The sequence below is a fragment of the Xyrauchen texanus genome, chromosome 31, assembly GCF_025860055.1.
Source record: "Xyrauchen texanus isolate HMW12.3.18 chromosome 31, RBS_HiC_50CHRs, whole genome shotgun sequence".
Taxonomy (NCBI): domain Eukaryota; kingdom Metazoa; phylum Chordata; class Actinopteri; order Cypriniformes; family Catostomidae; genus Xyrauchen; species Xyrauchen texanus.
In genome coordinates, this window is record NC_068306.1 from 2,315,874 (window position 1) to 2,334,646 (window position 18,773).

The 18,773-nt window shown below is 41.9% G+C and overlaps 3 protein-coding genes across 13 annotated transcripts in view; all 3 read right to left on the reverse strand.

The window, feature by feature from the left end:
• Window positions 1-18,773, reverse strand: part of LOC127624950 (zinc finger protein 160-like) — a 229,712-nt gene that overhangs the window by 146,990 nt on the left and 63,949 nt on the right. The window lies entirely within an intron of this gene.
• The window catches only part of LOC127625003 (zinc finger and SCAN domain-containing protein 2-like), a 138,451-nt gene that overhangs the window by 55,807 nt on the left and 63,871 nt on the right, over window positions 1-18,773 (reverse strand). The window contains exon 1 of one of the 10 annotated variants that reach the window (XM_052100040.1): window positions 7,777-7,805. The exons of the other annotated variants lie outside the window; for them this stretch is intronic. The gene's annotated coding sequence lies outside the window, so the exon portion shown is untranslated. Of the gene's footprint in view, window positions 1-7,776; window positions 7,806-18,773 lie in introns of those variants that run through there. 10 annotated transcript variants of the gene reach the window in all.
• LOC127625013 (zinc finger protein 239-like) overlaps window positions 1-18,773 on the reverse strand; it is a 99,311-nt gene that overhangs the window by 37,406 nt on the left and 43,132 nt on the right. The window lies entirely within an intron of this gene.

Sequence of the window (18,773 nt, forward strand, 5' to 3'; positions counted from 1 at the left end):
TCAAATCAATGGTGGAATCCAAACTTCAGAAAAGGTAGCCACCGAAACAGTCAAGAGATGCGTTACATGTCAGAAAAATAATGATGTGCCAGCAGCAACTACAGCAGCAACAAATACCCTCACTCCACCAGGACCATTTCGTCACCTGCAAGTTGACTACATATCGTTGCCTCCGTGTAAGGGAAAAACTGACGTTTTGGTAGTAATAGACAAGCTCTCAAGATAGATAGAAGCTTATGCAACACAGCATGCTACAGCTGCACATACTGCTAAATGTCTTGTCACTGATTTCATCCCCAGATGGGGATTATCAGATTGCATCGACTCAGATCAAGGTACACACTTCACAGGACAGGTAGTCAAGGAAGTGTCTAGAATGTTGAAGATTAAGTGTAACCTTCACTGCTCATACAGGCCACAAGCATCAGGACAGGTTTAACGATCGAACAGAACAATCAAAACCAGGCTAAGCAAAATGCATAAGGAAGGGGTACCAAGGGTCGAAGCGCTGCCAGCAGTACTGTGTAGTATGAGAGAGTCACCTAACAGATCAGTAGGACTGAGCCCTCATGTGATTATTACTGGACGCCCAATGCAGATGCCAGGTGGGATTGATCTTAGAAATACTGATGTACACATTGCCTCAGATGCCCTGATCGCTTACTGTGAAAACCTCACAAATGCAGTACAGAGTACCAAAGAGAGAGTTGAGTCATGTTGGCAGACTCCACCAAAAGGTGGACACACAATCATCCCAGGTCAATGGGTCATGATAAAGTCATTCAGAAACAAGCCATTAGAACCTAAGTGGCATGGACCACATCAAGTGATGTTGATTACAGCAGCTGCAGTTTTGTGTCATGGAAGGAAAACCTGGACTCATGTGTCACACTGTAAAGTTGTTCCCCCACCAACAGGGATAGGATAGGACACGGACCAGTGAGGAGCCCAGGGAAGAACCGAATACAACAGGCTTCTGCGGTGAAGACTCCCTCATAGGCCTTCCCCATCCACTAGTACACCCTTACCTCACTGTTCTTTAGGTGTCACAGAAATTAAGAAATAGGGAAAGAAGGAACAACTATAGCAGACTCAGAAAAGGATACAACAAATACTGTTAGAACAAATACTGCTCTATTGTCTTTGTTTTCATTCTTACTCTGTGCAGATACCACTTGATGGCTGTCCCGAGACCCATATGCACCAACCTCCTCACCTGCGTAAGAAGCCACAACCTCTAGAAAACAACTAGACCCACTGCCGAGCCAACTATCACAAAAGGAAAAAATTAATAAATAAATACACAATGCAGAGACTCGCATACGGGAACTTCAGTCATCCATCAACATGATCAAGATTGTCGTACTAGTAACCATCATGAACTTCGCACAAAGTGTAGACTCCAGAAACACCATATTCTTACAGCTGATGAATACAGTCAGGTCCATAAATATTGGGACATCGACACAATTCTAAACTTTTTGGCTCTATACACCACCACAATGGATTTGAAATGAAACGAACAAGGTGTGCTTTAACAGCAGACTTTCAGCTTTAATTTGAGGGTATTTACATCCAAATCAGGTGAACGGTGTAGGAATTACAACAATTTGTAGTGCCTCCTACTTTTTAAGGGACCAAAAGTAATGGGACAGATTAACAATCATAAATCAAACTTTCACTTTTTAATACTTGGTTGCAAATCCTTTGCAGTCAATTACAGCCTGAAGTCTGGAATGCACAGACATCACCAGACGCTGGGTTTCATCCCTGGTGATGCTCTGCCAGGCCTCTACTGCAACTGTCTTCAGTTCCTGCTTGTTCTTGGGGCATTTTCCCTTCAGTTTTGTCTTCAGCAAGTGAAATGCATGCTCAATCGAATTCAGGTCAGGTGATTGACTTGGCCATTGCATAACATTGCACTTCTTTCCCTTAAAAAACTCTTTGGTTGCTTTCGCAGTATGCGTCGGGTCATTGTCCATCTGTACTGTGAAGCGCCGTCCAATGAGTTCTGAAGCATTTGGCTGAATATGATCAGATAATATGGCCCGAAACACTTCAGAATTCATCCTGCTGCTTTTGACAGCAGTCACATCATCAATAAATACAAGAGAACCAGTTCCATTGGCAGCCATACATGCCCACGCCATGACACTACCACCACCATGCTTCACTGATGAGGTGGTATGCTTTGGATCATGAGCAGTTCCTTTCCTTCTCCATACTCTTCTCTTCCCATCACTCTGGTACAAGTTGATCTTTGTCTCATCTGTGCATAGGATGTTGTTCCAGAACTGTGAAGGCTTTTTTAGATGTTGTTTGGCAAACTCTAATCTGGCTTTCCTGTTTTTGAGGCTCACCAATAGTTTACATCTTGTGGTGAACCCTCTGTATTCACTCTGGTGAAGTCTTCTCTTGATTGTTGACTTTGACACACATACACCTACCTCCATGTAAAAAGAATGTTTACATGCCACACCCACTTTCAGTAGGAGCAGGAATCCCATGGGTGGCACACCCCATCTCCAACAAGAATACATGTCACAACATTACAACTCCCCCAGCTTCTCCATGTTGCATTACTGGATTACCATCCTGCAACCTAACTTCAGCTACTCCCATCATGACAGATCTACTTTTGCCAATGACTTTTGCTTGGGTGCATGGAAAATTATGCTCCAGCCTCGACTCCCTTGGTGAAATTCCTCGTGAACGTTGCAGCTTTGTGGTCGAAATGGGAACAGAATCCCATGTGGACATTACTCCATCAGCAGGAAAAGAGGAAAAGGACTTAGAAGAATGTCAGTGGTGTATGATTCCTCCACCGACTGGCACTTTTTGGTTATGTGGAACTTCTGTCTACAACATCCTACCCAGCCAATTCAATGGAAGGTGCACCCTGGTTTATGTTCTACCGGCTATCAGAGAAAATACACACTCCACCCCAAGCTCTCCACATCTACAAAATTCAGCTCCTACCACAAACAAAGAAGATGGCTGCATTCTAGGACTCATTTGTGCACAAACATGGTGGTCAAGAACTCTTGGAGCATTAATCCCATCTTATGGTGTCGTACAGGCCCTTGATCAAGTCAGAAGCTTATCAGAAATTGGCCAATGATACGGCTTTGGCCCTGGGTAACATCACGGACACTCTTGCTTCGCACAAGATAATGATCTTGCAGAACAGAGTGGCCTTGAATTACATTCTTGCAACGCGAGGGGGAGCCTGCACCATTATCGGCCCTGAGTGCTGCACCGGGTTAATAAATCCAACAGAGGACTTGAACAAAATCCAACAAGACATTCTTGATCTTTCAGCAAAATTACATCAGATGACTGAAGATAATTTTTTATAGTTCGGAAACATGTTAGGTAAACCCTGGTTGTGGATCAAGGAAATAGCAATTCTGCTGTTGTTTCTCCTACTGGTGTACTATCTATGCGTCCACAGTATCAAGTGTTTCATTCCACAAATGACTCTCGCCCCTCACAAGAAAATGACAGTTCCAACCAGAAAAGACTATTACCCGTAAGAACTTCACAGACCCTAATTGCATGTTTGTTTCTGTGTCAGCATGCAATCACAGAAAATCAACACAGAGCATGTGCTATGTGCCTGTAATGACCACAGGTTACAAGAAAGTGTCTAAATTTATATTTTGTGAGAGTTATTAGAACTCTCAAAAGGGGAACTGTTGTATTACAAATATATAAAATGTTAAATCTAGGTTCAATACAATCGTATATAAACTGAGAAAGCAGAGTATATTGCATTTAGCATTTGAGGTATAGATGATGATTATATCAGCTGTTAAACAGTTTTCCAGCAAGAGATTCCTGCCAGTCCTGTTCTCTCTATTGTAAGTTAAATGAGTAATGGATCTAGATTGATCTGCAATTGGTTGATTCTGTAAGAAAGCATACTCTGGAGGGGTTGCGTTATTGGTAGAAACTTGTGCTGAGGAGTCAGAGTTTTCGGTCCTAATTGTACGTCTATGAGCGGGGTTTCATACAAACCAGAATCTTCACCTATTACACCAGTAAAACAAAGTTTAGTTTTCTTGTACGGAAGGTTTAAACCTTTAGCCAATTTTGTAGGAATTACTGTGACTTTTTGCTTGACACAGGTGCAGAAATGAATCTATTTCTCTTGTATACTACCTTTCACAAAAATTATTTTGTCATTGTGATGGATTACAGGGGAAAGGTAGCTACTCACAGCCCCAACAATTCGTTTTTTTCCTGTTCTTGTTGTACTCTTAGAAGAGCCTGAGCGAGCTGTCCTAAAGTTTCAGTGGACATTACCGTCGGAGCGCACTGTTTTGATAAAGCTCTGTGGCCATGTATTCTGACGTCAGACAAATAATATACAAACTAGTAATTCCACTCGAGCCTTCTCCCATTCCATCCATCACAACCACTTCCGGGTTTGGGAAAGTGGAAGGGCTAGTTTCTTAGATCCGTCTATGCTCCAAAGTGTAAAACAACATTAAAGAAACATACCTGAAGGAATAAAATCATCTTCATCTCTCTGTTGTTCCTCTGCTGTGGTTTCATCATCATCATCCCTCTGTTGTTCCTCTGCTGTGGTTTCATCATCATCCCTCTGTTGTTCCTCTGCTGTCGTTTCATCATCATCCCTCTGCTGTGGTTTCATCATCATCCCTCTGTTGTTCCTCTGCTGTGGTTTCATCATCATCCCTCTGCTGTGGTTTCATCATCATCCCTCTGTTGTTCCTCTGCTGTGGTTTCATCATCATCCCTCTGCTGTGGTTTCATCATCATCATCCCTCTGCTGTGGTTTCATCATCATCCCTCTGCTGTGGTTTCATCATCATCCCTCTGTTGTTCCTCTGCTGTGGTTTCATCATCATCCCTCTGCTGTGGTTTCATCATCATCCCTCTGCTGTGGTTTCATCATCATCCCTCTGTTGTTCCTCTGCTGTGGTTTCATCATCATCCCTCTGCTGTGGTTTCATCATCATCCCTCTGCTGTGGTTTCATCATCATCCCTCTGTTGTTCCTCTGCTGTGGTTTCATCATCATCCCTCTGCTGTGGTTTCATCATCATCCCTCTGTTGTTCCTCTGCTGTGGTTTCATCATCATCCCCCTGTTGTTCCTCTGCTGTGGTTTCATCATCATCCCTCTGTTGTTCCTCTGCTGTGGTTTCTCCATCACTCTGTTGTTCCTCTGCTGTGGTTTCTCCTCTCATCTTCATCAGGTTCCTGCAGTCCAGCAGCTTCACTGAACACATCTTCACTGGTGTCTGCAGCATCTGCTGTTCATTATCATCACAATTTCTCTGTTCTTCTGTTGTGATTTCTTCTTTTATCTCCTCATGCTTCACTTCAATCTTCAATGGTGTCTTCAGCATCTGCTGATGAACATCTGAATACAAAAAACATCATCATTATAATGGACTGACATTCATTAAATTAAAACGACCGAACATTGAATGATTATACACAAGAACTGCTGTGTTAAAACTTTACGGTACATATACGGTACAATTGGTTAGCTACAGAACAACAGAAACTTCCTTAAGTGTGGTTTTATGCAGCAGATGAGCCACAGGATGCTGGAGTCTCGTGATCTTCCCAATTCTTTCATAGAGAATGGTTTTTATTTTACCCTGGGGGAGGTGAATTACGGGTCGGTGTCAATTTGACAAAAATGTTTTAGAATATAAAGGTAACAGTGTGTGGACTAAAGGCCCAGACACACCATTCCAACATCAAAGAACTAGAGGCGACAAAATTTGACTGTGGTGTCGCCTCACGTTGCCTGCGCCTGGGCCAAAAAGTTGCTATTGAACACACCGCAAAGACTACAACCAACTGCAAACTAGCACATGTGTGAGAGGAAATAACTCTCCAAACCAGCAGGTGGCAGTAGTCTGTATTTGTTATTCAAAAATGGAAACTGGAAGAGCTAGGACTGCGGATATACAAACCATAAAGCACTTGCTTACCATTTTCACACCAATCTCGCTCACCACACGGATTCGTAATGTAGCTTCTTCTAATATGTCTGATAAGTTACAAATGGCACTGGCGTTGTCAGCACTTGGTCTTTTGAAAAATGAGAAAAGCCTTTTGTGTATGTGCCCTCTTGACTTTCATCACTTCCATTTTTCTTCTTGTACACTGGTTCACTAATGCAGAGTTTACACTACACGATCTAAGGCCCGAATTTCACTCACCGACAATTTTGTGGAGATCGCCGAAAAAAGCCCGAAATCGTAGGAAAATTGTAGCTCGCTCCCATGAGATATGAACGCAATATATGAACTATCAAAGACGCGATCTGAGAGAAGCGCCGACGCATCGCCGATTTCAGTGAGATATCTAGAATGTTAAATATCTGGACCCATCTGCGATTCCAAATCGTGAAATGTGAAATTAGTTTTGACTGAATACAACTGCAGCGTTGACCTACAGCCAATGAAAGAGCAAGAAACGGGACTCAGGAAGTTTCAGTTGGAGGAGTCCTGATGTACCTGCAACAGAACATCAACTAGCATGGCTGTGGTATCAAGAAAGTCTCATTGGACCGAAGAAATAGTGGAACATTGGCAGGAGCACCAGCGGCTATTTGATGTTTTATCTGAACTGTACCACAACCGGGTGGAGACAGAGAAGTGTTGGAGAGAAATTGTCAATTCTCTTGTCAGTCAGGTAAGCAAATAGATAGATTTTTCAGTAGGAGGTACATATTATGTAAAAGCGATTAAAAACACACATTTTCTGAAATACAAAACATACAATCATGCATTTGTTTTCATATCTCGTATCACTTCTCTAATAGCTAAATGTTTTGTAATGCGTTCACCCCTGTTGCCGATTTCTGATGTAATTTGAAAACCCTATGACTTAATGACAAGAAAGACAGTTGTGTAATATGGATGGTTCCACAATCCGACATCTTTAAAAGTCGTGTAGTGTGTAAGAGGCATTAGTTGAACAGCCAATAAAACTGATCTGTCTCACTGACAGGCTCCGCCGCCAATTAAACATGCTTAATAAGCCAAAAAGCTGGCGCCAGGGGTCTGACTAGTGGCAATGGTGCGGAACACACTGCAAAAACTAGGCCGACAGATACTCGCACATCTTTGACACAGAGGGTGCCCTCATGGGGGCGGCCATTTTAGAATCACATGACCAGCTGAAATACTACTCATATTGGACACTTTCACTCATGGATTAAATTAATCATGGCTGATTGTGAATAGTGAATTTCTACAGTGGGATCTGTAAATGAAAACTATTGATTTTGAATGAAGCAGCATCTACACCACTAGGTGTCACTGTAAGTCCAAGATGACACAAACAAAAAGTTACTGAGTGCACCTTTAAGTACCACCTTACCTGCAGATAACCAGGGTTGATTTTAGTTGGGTGAAACATTGTTAAATAAACATGTTGTCTTTGTTTTTAAAATATGAATAAATCACAATTTACTCCAAATATTTAGCAGATGTGGTAAATTGTCGTTTTATTGACAGAGATTTTGTCAATTAAGTATGATATCCAAAACACATATTGACTGACTACAAAAAAAATATAATTATGAAAACGTCAACTCGTATAAGTTATCTGAAGATCAGGGGAACATGCTGCAATAACCTCTTTTAAGGGACGTTTTTAGGACATTAGCGCGACGTTTCTGGAACGTTAGTCAAAGTTTGTCAAGATTGAACTTTACCAACACGTCTTCAAACTGGACTAAAATAGAAACATGAGTTTAGCCACAGACAGAAAGTGGAAATAAACCTGTTCTGAAGTGTTTTAGTTGTTTTGTTCATCTCTTGCATATGACCAGTAATCCCAAAAGTATTTACACAAACTTGAGGAAACCAAAAAGCGTTTGTTTGTGCCCGTCTCTCCAATATATATTATCACCTTCATTGAACTCATTTACAGTCAGTCGCTGGATTTAAAGACTCATTTAAGCAGAATATTCTCACATTTCTGTTTGTTTCTCCTGAAAGGGATTTTTTAAAGCGTTTGTAACAAAACAAAGCGACATGCGTCGATAAAAACTTATTTTACACTCATTAAAACACAAAAGACAGAAAAACAACATAGGCTATAACAAAAACAAAATATAAGTCAAATTAAATATAAATCTCTCAAATGATGTGAAACGCATTAAACACGTACCGAACTGAAGATGTGTTTGAATTCTTCTTCTGTTGTTGTTGTTGTTGTTTGGTGGCGGTTGAGTGTTCCCAACTACTTCTGAAAAGTTGCTAAACCTACTAAAAAAGTCACCAGATGACGTCATGCTTTAATTAGCATATTCATGATGCCATCGTGTCGTATTTGCATTCTGCCTTGTGTCAGCTACATCTGTTTGCTTAAGCACATGAGAGCAGCTTTATAGGGAAGTCAGCTGCATTAAAATACAGTATGTGAGCACGGAAAGTAAGAGAGAATTCTCTCTTACTTTCCGTGCTCACATACTGTATTTTAATGCAGCTGACTTCCCTATAAAGCTGCTCTCATGTACACATTTCTTCTGTTTCTGTTGTCACACCATGGAACGAGTATGAATAGTGACTGAAACACCGCCTGTTAAAATCCTGATTTTAAAACATAAATGAGAGACAACGGCTGTGATGTGACTTCGGCTATATTTACATGTAAAATGATCACTCAGAGAGAAAGTTAAAAGCGACAGAATGTCTCATTTTGTCAGTGAGTGATAAGCAAGAAAAATAATGGTTAAATTAAATTTAAGTAGGGGCAAACCATACAGATTATTGATTGGTCTTTGGCAACTCTGTTTGCACATGCGCAGCTCATTCGCGTCTGTGTCAGCTGCCGTGCGGTCAAATGAATGTGCTGCTCCTTTTTCTGTCTTTAGAAAAATTTGGTTTTGGGGGTTTTTTCTGCAAAGCAATTAAAACTTTATATATTAATGGCAATAGCTCTATCAAACTGAAATATGGAACTTCCCCTAAATGTAATCTGAAATTGGGCATTCGTCAGGGATGCCCGATTTCTCCTGGTTTTACTTTGTACACAAATTCTCACAACTCATGTCGTTAACAGTGTTACAAGGGATTTCTATTGCGGGTCGGGATATCATCATTAGTCAACTTGCTGACGATTCCACATTCTTTTAAAAAAAAAAATGCAAGCCAGATATCTGTCGCCATTCAAGTAATTAACCAGTTTTCAGAGGCCTCTGGTCTATGCCTAAATATTAATAAATGTGAACTGTTAAAAGATTGTACACACAAACTATTCGCGACATTCCGATCAAGGCAGAAGTTACATACTTTCTTATCTCTAAAGATCAGAAAATGAGATGGTCATTAAATTTCTCTCCAGTCATTATAGAAACCCCAAACAAATTGAACCAGTGGTTGCAAAAGGACTTATCTCTAAAAGGCAGAGTGTTACTTACCAAGGCTGAAGGGATATCATTACATATGCAGCTCTCTCTTTACACCTGAACAGTAACAATTTTAAAGATATTGATAGAATGTTTTTTGACTTCATCTGGAAAAATCGTACACATTATATAAAAATAAAGTGTTATGAATTATTATGAATCTGGTGGGCTCAACTTTTTGGACTTCAATGCTCTAAACCAGGGGTGCCCAATACGTCGATCGCAAAGGCAATGCTGGTAGATTAAATTGCGATGCTACTGCCCGGATTAGGCAAAACTGAAATGGAATCAGACAGTAGCTAATCCAGGCAGTAGCATCGCAATTTCGCGCTCTGTTCTCAGAAGTCATTGGAAGGCGCGTATGTGCAAACCTAGTTGTCATAGCAACTGAATAAAAAAAACCTCGCCTGGTCAATATTTACTCGTCATCAGAATAAGGTAAATGCCGCCGCTATTGTAATCTATTGTGCTGTAGGTGTTTTGGGTTTAGTTTTAAAACTGAATGATATCAACATTGAATATTATTATATATTTTTTTTTATTAATTAGAAGATGAATTCCATGTAGGGCTACATGCAGTAGTCCCAACAAGCATTTTCTTATTTTAAATGAAACCGTGTTTCCTGTGAAGTCCACCCAGAAACTGTTTTGCATCTCTTTTGGTATTGCTCACCCACCAAGACATTTTGGCAAAACTTCAGCAGATTCATCATTGACCATATTTAGAAAAACTTTGCCTTATTGTGGGAGAATGTTGTATTTTGCTTTTATAGAAGGCAAAGTAAAGATGTACTTCATTATAAATGTAGGCCTATTCATTCTGTTGGCAGAATTTCACATTCATAAATGTAAATTCAGCACTAAAAAAACTAATTTTGTACTTTTTCTCCATGAAGTTGTACATTATATTATACATTATACATCAACATATGGTTCTCCTTCTCGTTATAATGACCTATAAGCTTCCCCTGGCAAAACTCTATTGTATATTGTTTACATATTATGTTTGTATATTGTTATGTATATTTTGATAAGTCACTTGTGATTTGTATCCTTTTTTGGGGGGTGTTTTTAATGTGCTGCTCCTCTGTCTGCCGCTTACTGAATAGAGTAGATGCGGCGGGAAAGCAAGACCTCGCGCTTGTGCGGCAATACTGGCGACTGTTCTACGGAAAGTTGCTAAGATTTGTCCAAAAGTCGCTAGATTTGTCGCTAGGTGCTTTTTTTTTTCTTCCTTACACACACTTTCAAACACAGATACAGATACTCTCACACACACAGAAACTTTAACACTTTTCACAAACACATTTCTACCTTTCCTACAATCCAATTTGTCATGTACATTGATTTACATTTAAAAATCACCTTAAAATTTGTAATTGTAGTTCATTTGTTCATTCTCTCAGTGTTTCTATGATTCATCTTTTTAATTTCTATTTCTTTTCACCTCTCAATTAGCATCCACATTAGCATTTCTATTTTGGGAAGAAAACAGATGAGAAAAAAAGGATTCTCTCCTTCTCTCTGTTTTACTCTGTTTGCTCAACCAGCCCCAGCATTATTCCTACTGCTTGAAAGAGGAAAAGAGAGAGAGAAAAAATACAGGCTTTTTCTTACTTCAACTTTGTTTTTTATCAACAATTGTGTTACTTTATCTGAATCACACCAACTACAATTTGGATAGTGTCCAAATAAACGACAGAGCCAATATTTTGGAGCACTTTTTAGTTCTTGGAATAATTTTCTCCGACTTCTTTTTCACTTTTAAACACAGCACAGTTAAAGCCAGCAGAACATATAAACAAACAATGCAGTTAACTTCAATTGGTTAAAAAAACAGCAGCCAGAGTGCTGACTACAAACAAATAATATGATCATATTAGCCCCACTTTAAAATTATGTTAACTACATAAAAAGCTTTGAATGTTCTAGCTCTACGGTACTTAAATTACCTTCTACCACACTATCATCCATAACGTTCATTACGATTGCACTCACACCCATCATCATGAAGTACTTCGAGAGGCTCGTCCTGTGGCACATTAAGACCCAGCTGCCCCCTCACTAGACCCACTGCAGTTTGCGTATCGTCCAAACCGTTCAACAGACGATGCTATCGCCACCACCCTCCATCTGGCCCTCACACACCTAGATAAAAAGGACTCATACGTTTGAATGCTGTTCATAGACTTCAGCTCAGCATTCAACACAATAATTCACCAGCACCTGATTGGAAAGCTGAACCTGCTGGGCCTGGACACCTCCCTCTGCAACTGGATCCTGGACTTCCTGACTGGGAGACCTCAGTCAGTCTGGATCGGGAACTGCATCTCCACCACCACCACCACCACACTGAGGACTGGGGGCCCCCAGGGCGGTGTGCTCAGTCCACTGCTGTTCAATCTGCTGACTCACGACTGTGCAGCAATGCACAGCTCGAACCACATCATTAAGTTTGCCGATGACACGACCGTGGTGGGTCTCATCAGCAAGAACGACAAGTCAACATACAGAGAGGAGGTGCAGCGGCTAACGGAATGGTGTAGAACCAACAACCTGTCTCTGAATGTCGACAAAACAAAAGAGATGGTTGTTGACTTTAGGAGAGCACAGAGTGACCACTCTCCACTGAACATCGACGGCTCCTCTGTGGAGATCGTCAAGAGCACCAAATTCCTTGTTCACCTGGCGGAGAACCTCACCTGGTCCCTCAATACCAGCTCTATTACCATGAAAGCCCAGCAGCGTCTCTACTTTCTTCGAAGGCTGAGGAAAGCACATCTCCCACCCCCCATCCTCACTACATTCTATAGAGGGACTATTGAGAGCATCCTGAGCAGCTGCATCAATGCCTGGTTTGGGACTTGCACCGTTTCGGACTGCAAAGCCCTGCAGAGGATAGTGAGGACAGCAGAGAAGATTATCAGGGTCTCTCTTCCCGCCATCAAAGACATTTACAAAAAACACTGCATCCGCAAAGCCACCAGCATTGTGGATGACCCCACACACAAACTCTTCACCCTCCTGCCATCTGGCAAGAGGTACCGAAGCACTCGGGACCTCACGGCCAGACTGTTTAACAGCTTCTTCCCCCAAGCCATCAGACTCCTCAATACTCAGAGACTGGTTTGACACACACATGTCCTGATTTGCACTTTAATTATTGTCACTTTATAACTGGCTGCTACCTCAATAACTGCTATGTCCATAGTACAATATCTCATAGTATGTTATGTTTACATTTGGCATTTTTAGAAACTGTCATCTTTTTGCACTACTGTGTACTGGTCGGCGCTGCAAATCGGCACTATTGTCCTGTTCATTGTTAGTAATTTATTGTACTGTCCCGTACTTTTTGCACACATTTGCACGTGCACTTTATATAGGTATTTTATTTAGTCTGTGTAGTCTCATGTGGTTCTGGGTTTGTCCTATGTTGTTTTATGTAGTACCATGTTCCTGGAAGAACGTTGTCTCGTTTCGCTGTGTACTGTACTAACTGTATATGGTTGAAATGACAATAAAAACCACTTGACTTGACTATAGCTCCGTGTGTGGTCCAAATAGGTGCGCAAAGCATGCACCAGACACAGGAAAGATAAGGCTGGGTCTGCCTCCTCCTGGGGCAGTGCTTGCAGGTTCAATACCTGGTCCCTGAAGGGGGTCGTAGGAACCTTGGGCACGTAGCCCAGTCGGGGTCTTAGGATGCCAAGAGCATCTGCCGGACCAAACTCCAGGCAAGTGTCGCTGACAGACAGCACTTGCAGGTCCCCAAACCTCTTGATGGAAGCAAGCGCAATCAGGAGGGCTGTCTTCAGGAAGAGGGCTTTTAGCTCAACTGACTCTACAGACTTTGTGGGTCTTCAGATCGGGAAGAACAACAATTTGCGAACAAACGCCACTTTAGGGCATAAAGCTGCCTGGTAGAAGGAGCTCTGGCTTGGGTGATCGTGTCTACGACGGCTGGTGGCAGACTACCTAGATCTTCCATGTCCCGTCCAGGGGCCAGACGTGGGGGTTCCAGAAGTCTGAGCGTGGATGACAGTGTGACCCATCCCTGATGAAGTAGGTCCTTCCTGGGAGGTGCTGTCGCGAGGAGCGTGAGATCTGAGTCTGAGTCTGAGTGGGCCAACAAAGGGTTACAAGAGTGACTTGTTCAAGTTTGTACAAGTAGGCTCACTGGGGAAAAAGCATACTCGTGCAGCTCCCGGAGTCAGCTCTGTGCCAGCGCGTCTGTCCCAAAGGGGGCTCCCGTCAGGGAGTACCCATCAGACCTTGGCCACTGCAGACTCCAGAGGAGGATATGGCGGGCGAGTTGCGACAGGTGACGAGAGCGAAAGTCGCCTTGGCGAGTTATGCTACAGTCGCAGAGCTGTTTGAACAGATCAAGATGTGCTTGTTCTGAAAGGGTGGGAGGAATCTCCGCAGGGCAAGAAGTACAGTCAGCAACTCTAGGCAGTAGATGTGCCAGCCCAGTCGTGGCCCTGTCCAGGAGCCAGCGGCTGCGCGCCTGTTGAACATGGTGCCACAGCCCGGATTCGAGGTGTCTGTGGTGACCAGATGGCAGAGAAGTGTGATGGTCACACAATGGCGCCATGCACATCTCGGGACTCGAGTCTGAAGCAAGTGCTGAAGTGGTCTCATATGCATCAACCCGAGCAGCGCAGCCGCTGCTGAGGATGCCATATGCCCCAGGAGCCTCTGGAACTGCCACAGTGGAAACGCTGTGCCTTTTCTGTAATGAAGTTCAGCACCGGTTGCGTGCGTTCGCTTGTGAGGTGCGCTGTCATTGAGACCAAGTCCAAACTCCATTCTGAGAAAAAGAGATGCTCCGAACCGGGAAGAGCTTGCTCTTTTCCTAGTTGACCTGAAGCCCTTGGTGGCTGAGGAACTTGAGCACCTGGTCCCTGTGGGAGCACAGTGAGCGTGAGCTAGAATCAGCCAGTCTTCGAGGTAATTGAGTATGCGGATACCAACTTCCCTTAGCAGGGCAAGGGCTGCCTCTGCGACCTTCGTGAAGGTGTGAGGGGACAGGGACGAGTCGAAGGGGAGGACCTGGTACTAGTACGTCGGGCCGTTGGATGCAAGCCGTAGTACACATCCTTCAGGTCTACTGCTGCAAACCAATCTCGATGCTAGAAGCACGTTAGAATAAGTTTCTGCGTGAGCATCTTGAAGGGGAGTCTGTGTAAGGCCCGTTCAGAACTCGCAGGTCCAAGATTGGCTGCAACCCACTGCGTTTCTTGGGTACGATGAAGTGAGGGCCATAGAAACCCTTCTTCATCTCGGCTGGAGGTACAGGATCTATCGTGTCCTTTTGTAAAAGGGTTGCGATTTCTGCTCGAAGGGTGTTGGCGTTCTTGTCGTGCACCGAAGTGAAGCAGATGCCACTGAAAAGGGGCGAGCGCCTGGCAAACTGAATCACGTAGCCAAGCTGGATGATACTGGACAGCCAGCGCGATGGTTGGAAAGCATAAGTGACGCGTCCAAGCTCTGAGCGAGGGGCACTAATGGGGCGATCACGTTTGATGTACCTGGTGTGGCTTCGCAGTGGGGGGAAGCAGGTAATATTATGTTGGGGAGCAAAGTTGTGTCCTGAAACAGTTGTGCAGAGGGAAAACGCAAAGCACTTACCTTGTCCCACACACCCGTCTGGGGGCGGGAAAGTGACTGAGGAGGAGGTCCTATGGAGGTATCCTCTAGACTCGTCAGAACCGGCCCGCACAGAGTCTACAGTTGAAGGTGGAGGTGCCGTGACTGTAGGTGTTTGGCACTAGACTGCCGTGAGAACGGAATTATTGAAAATAATTTCAAGACAATTAGAAAATAGAATTAAAAATGTTTTGATGTTTTATTTTTCATATATCAAAGAGATAATGCAACAAATCAGAAAAATCTACAACAGGATTCATTATCATCATCACACTGAAATTTCATGACCCACTGGCTGTCAAACACATATTGAGCTACACATAACACATAAGATAAAAATAAGCTACACATAATTCTTTCCTCAGGTTATTATTGAGTCTAAATTGATGCACAATTTACATAATTTCAGTAAAATCACCCAAATGACAATATCCATATCACACTGTTCATGTGTTAAACTTGCTATAGTTTACTTCCACGTTGTTTCTTCATCAAATAACAATGTCAGATGTAAATCAGGTCAGAAATAGCATGTATAATATGAATCTGTACACACATGTGGGATACTGATAATTCACCATTGTTGCACATAAAATCAACGTAATACAGTATTTATCTGTATGGATATAACACTCATTCCTCTTGTCATAAAGAAATATCCTGTGATAGGAAACATTTATAGATATGAAACAAACAAAATATTATTTATGGGAGGGCAAAAAAAAAAAAAAACATCATTACATACCTTGAGTCTCTAATGACCCTACACACTTTTATTTATTTTTTAAGCTCTTATGTTTTTAAGTTTTTTTTTGTTGCAATTTAGGCATTGTGTGTGTGTTACACCGTTTATAAGCCTGATGAATACTAAAGAGATGTGGGCACAGCTCCAAAAAATGGATGAGGTTCAGCAGGTGTAATGTAGACTTTGTTAATGATATAAAAATTCTACACACCCCTGTTAATGTGAACAATTAAATTAAAAAACAAACTGAAATCTTTGTGGGGGAAAAATGAAAATGAAAAACCTTACAATAACCTGGCTGCATAAGTGTGCACACCCTCTTATAACTGGGGATGTGGCTGTGTTCAGAATTAACTAATCACATTCAAACTCATGTTAAAGAAAAGTCATTACACACCTGCCACCATTTAAAGTGACTCTGATTAATCACAAATTAAGTTCAGCTGTTCTAGTAGGATTTTCCTGACATTTTCTTAGTTGCATCTCAAGAGCAAAAGCCATGGTCTACAGAGAGATCTCATTGTTGAAAGATATCAGTCAGGAGAAGGGTACAAATGAATTTCCAAAGCATTAGATATACTATGGAACACAGTGAAGACAGTCATCATCAAGTGGAGAAAATATAACACAACAGAGACATTACCAAGAACTGGACGTCCCTCCAAAATGTATGAAAAGATGAGAAGAAAACTGGTCAGGGAGGCTTCCAAGAGGCCTACAGCAACATTAAAGGAACTGCAGGAATTTCTGGCAAGTACTGGCTGTGTGCTACATGTGAAAACAATCTCCCGTATTCTTCTTATGAATGGGCTATGGGGTAGGGTGACAAGACGGAAGCCTTTTCTTACAAAGAAAAACATCCAAGCCTGGCTGGAGTTTGCAAAAACAAACATCAAGTCTCCCAAAAGCACGTCAGAAAATGTGTTATGGTCTGATGAAACCAAGGTTGAACTTTTTGGACATAATTCCAAAAGGTATGTTTGGTGCAAAAACAACACTGCGCATCACCCAAAGAACACATACCCACAGTGAAGCATGGTGTGGCAGCATCATGCTTTGGGGAAGTTTTTCTTCAGCTGGAACCGGGGCCTTAGTCAGGGTGGAGGGAATTATGAACAGTTCCAAATACCAGGCAATTTTGGCACAAAACCTTCAGGCGTGCGTTAGAAACCTGAAGATGAAGTTCACCTTTCAGCAAGACAACGACACAAAGCACACATCCAAATTCACAAAAGCTTGTCTTCACCAGAAGAAGATTAAGGTTTTGGAATGGCCCAGCCAGAGCCCAGACCTGAATCCAATTGAACTTCTGTGGGGTGATCTGAAGAGGGCTGTGCACAGATGTCCTCGCAATCTGACAGATTTGGAGCGCTTTTGCAAATAAGAGTGGGCAAATATTGCTACGTCAAGATGTGCCATGCTAATAGACTCCTACCCAAAAAGACTGAGTGCTGTAATAAAATGAAAAGGTGCTTCAACAAAGTATTAGTTTAAGGGTGTGCACACTTATGCAACCAGGTTATTGTGAGTTTATTATTTTTCCACCTCAAAGAATTCAGTTTGTTTTTCAAATGTTGTGTTCATGTTATAAAAAGTTCTGACATGATTTAACTTTGTCTCATTCTTTTACATCACAAGAACCTGGCATTTTAACAGGGGTGTGTAGACTTTTTATATCCACTGTACACCTCTGGAAGGTGTAGTAGAAATCTCACTACACTAAGAAAATCTCTTGAAAACCTCTAGAGTTTAAGTAGATGCCAAAAAAATTCTGCCTTTAAAAGTAAAATTCTCGATCACTTGCTCCATCAAAAATCCACTTTTCCTGGACAAGCATTAAAGTCGAGCACTGGTATAGTCAGTATTCAGTGATGTTAACTTTCATGTCATGTTAGCACTACATTCGTTGCACAGCAGGATGGTCTCATCTTAAGACACGGCTGCACATGCAATAGTTTGGTTAGGAGGAACATATGCTTTGTTCACACATTCACTATTTACTTGATATCATTGGACTTGAAGATGAATCTTGCTTGCTGTGACTATGTGGGCAATTCTTTTTTTCGTGTTTCCGTAAAGAACTTGATGAGATGAAACGTTTCTCACATGAAGAGCAGTGGTATGGTTTCTCTCCAGTATGAGTTCTCTCATGTCTTTTCAAGTCATGTAACTGAATGAAACTCTTTCCACAGTGTGAGCACTTGTATGGTTTCTCTCCAGTATGAATTCTCTCGTGTGTTTTCATGTTTTCTGACTGAGTGAAATGCTTTCCACAGTGTGAGCACTTGTATGGTTTCTCTCCAGTATGAATTCTTTGGTGCTTATTCAAGCTACTGGCTCTAATAAAGATCTTTCCACATTCAAAGCACATATGAGCTCCCACAACGGTATGTATTTTCTGGTGCTGTTTCAAATAGGACAGGCATGCAAAACTCTTTCCACAAAATGAACACTTGCTAGACTTCTCTTTTGTGTGAGTTTTCAGATGGTTTCTTAGGGACTGTGCCAGAACAAATGTTTTTTCTCCAGAATGACATTGGAGATGATTCTTGAGATGGTCTGCATTTGAAAAACTTTTTCCACACTGATGGCACGTGTAAGGCTTCTCTCCACTATGAACACTCATGTGTGTATTAAAATTGCTTTTACATGTGAAACTCTTCCCACAATGATGGCAAGTGAAAGGCTTCTCTCCACTATGAACTCTCATGTGTTTATTAAAATTGCTTTTACATATGAAACTCTTTCCACACTGATAGCACATGTAAGGCTTCTCTCCACTATGAACTCTCATGTGTATATTAAGATTGCTTTTACATGTGAAACTCTTTCCACACTGATGGCATGCATGAGGCTTCTCTCCACTATGAACTCTCATGTGTCTATTAAGATCACTTTTACATGTGAATCTCTTTCCACACTGATGGCACGTGTAAGGTCTCTCTCCAGTATGAACTCTCACGTGTATAT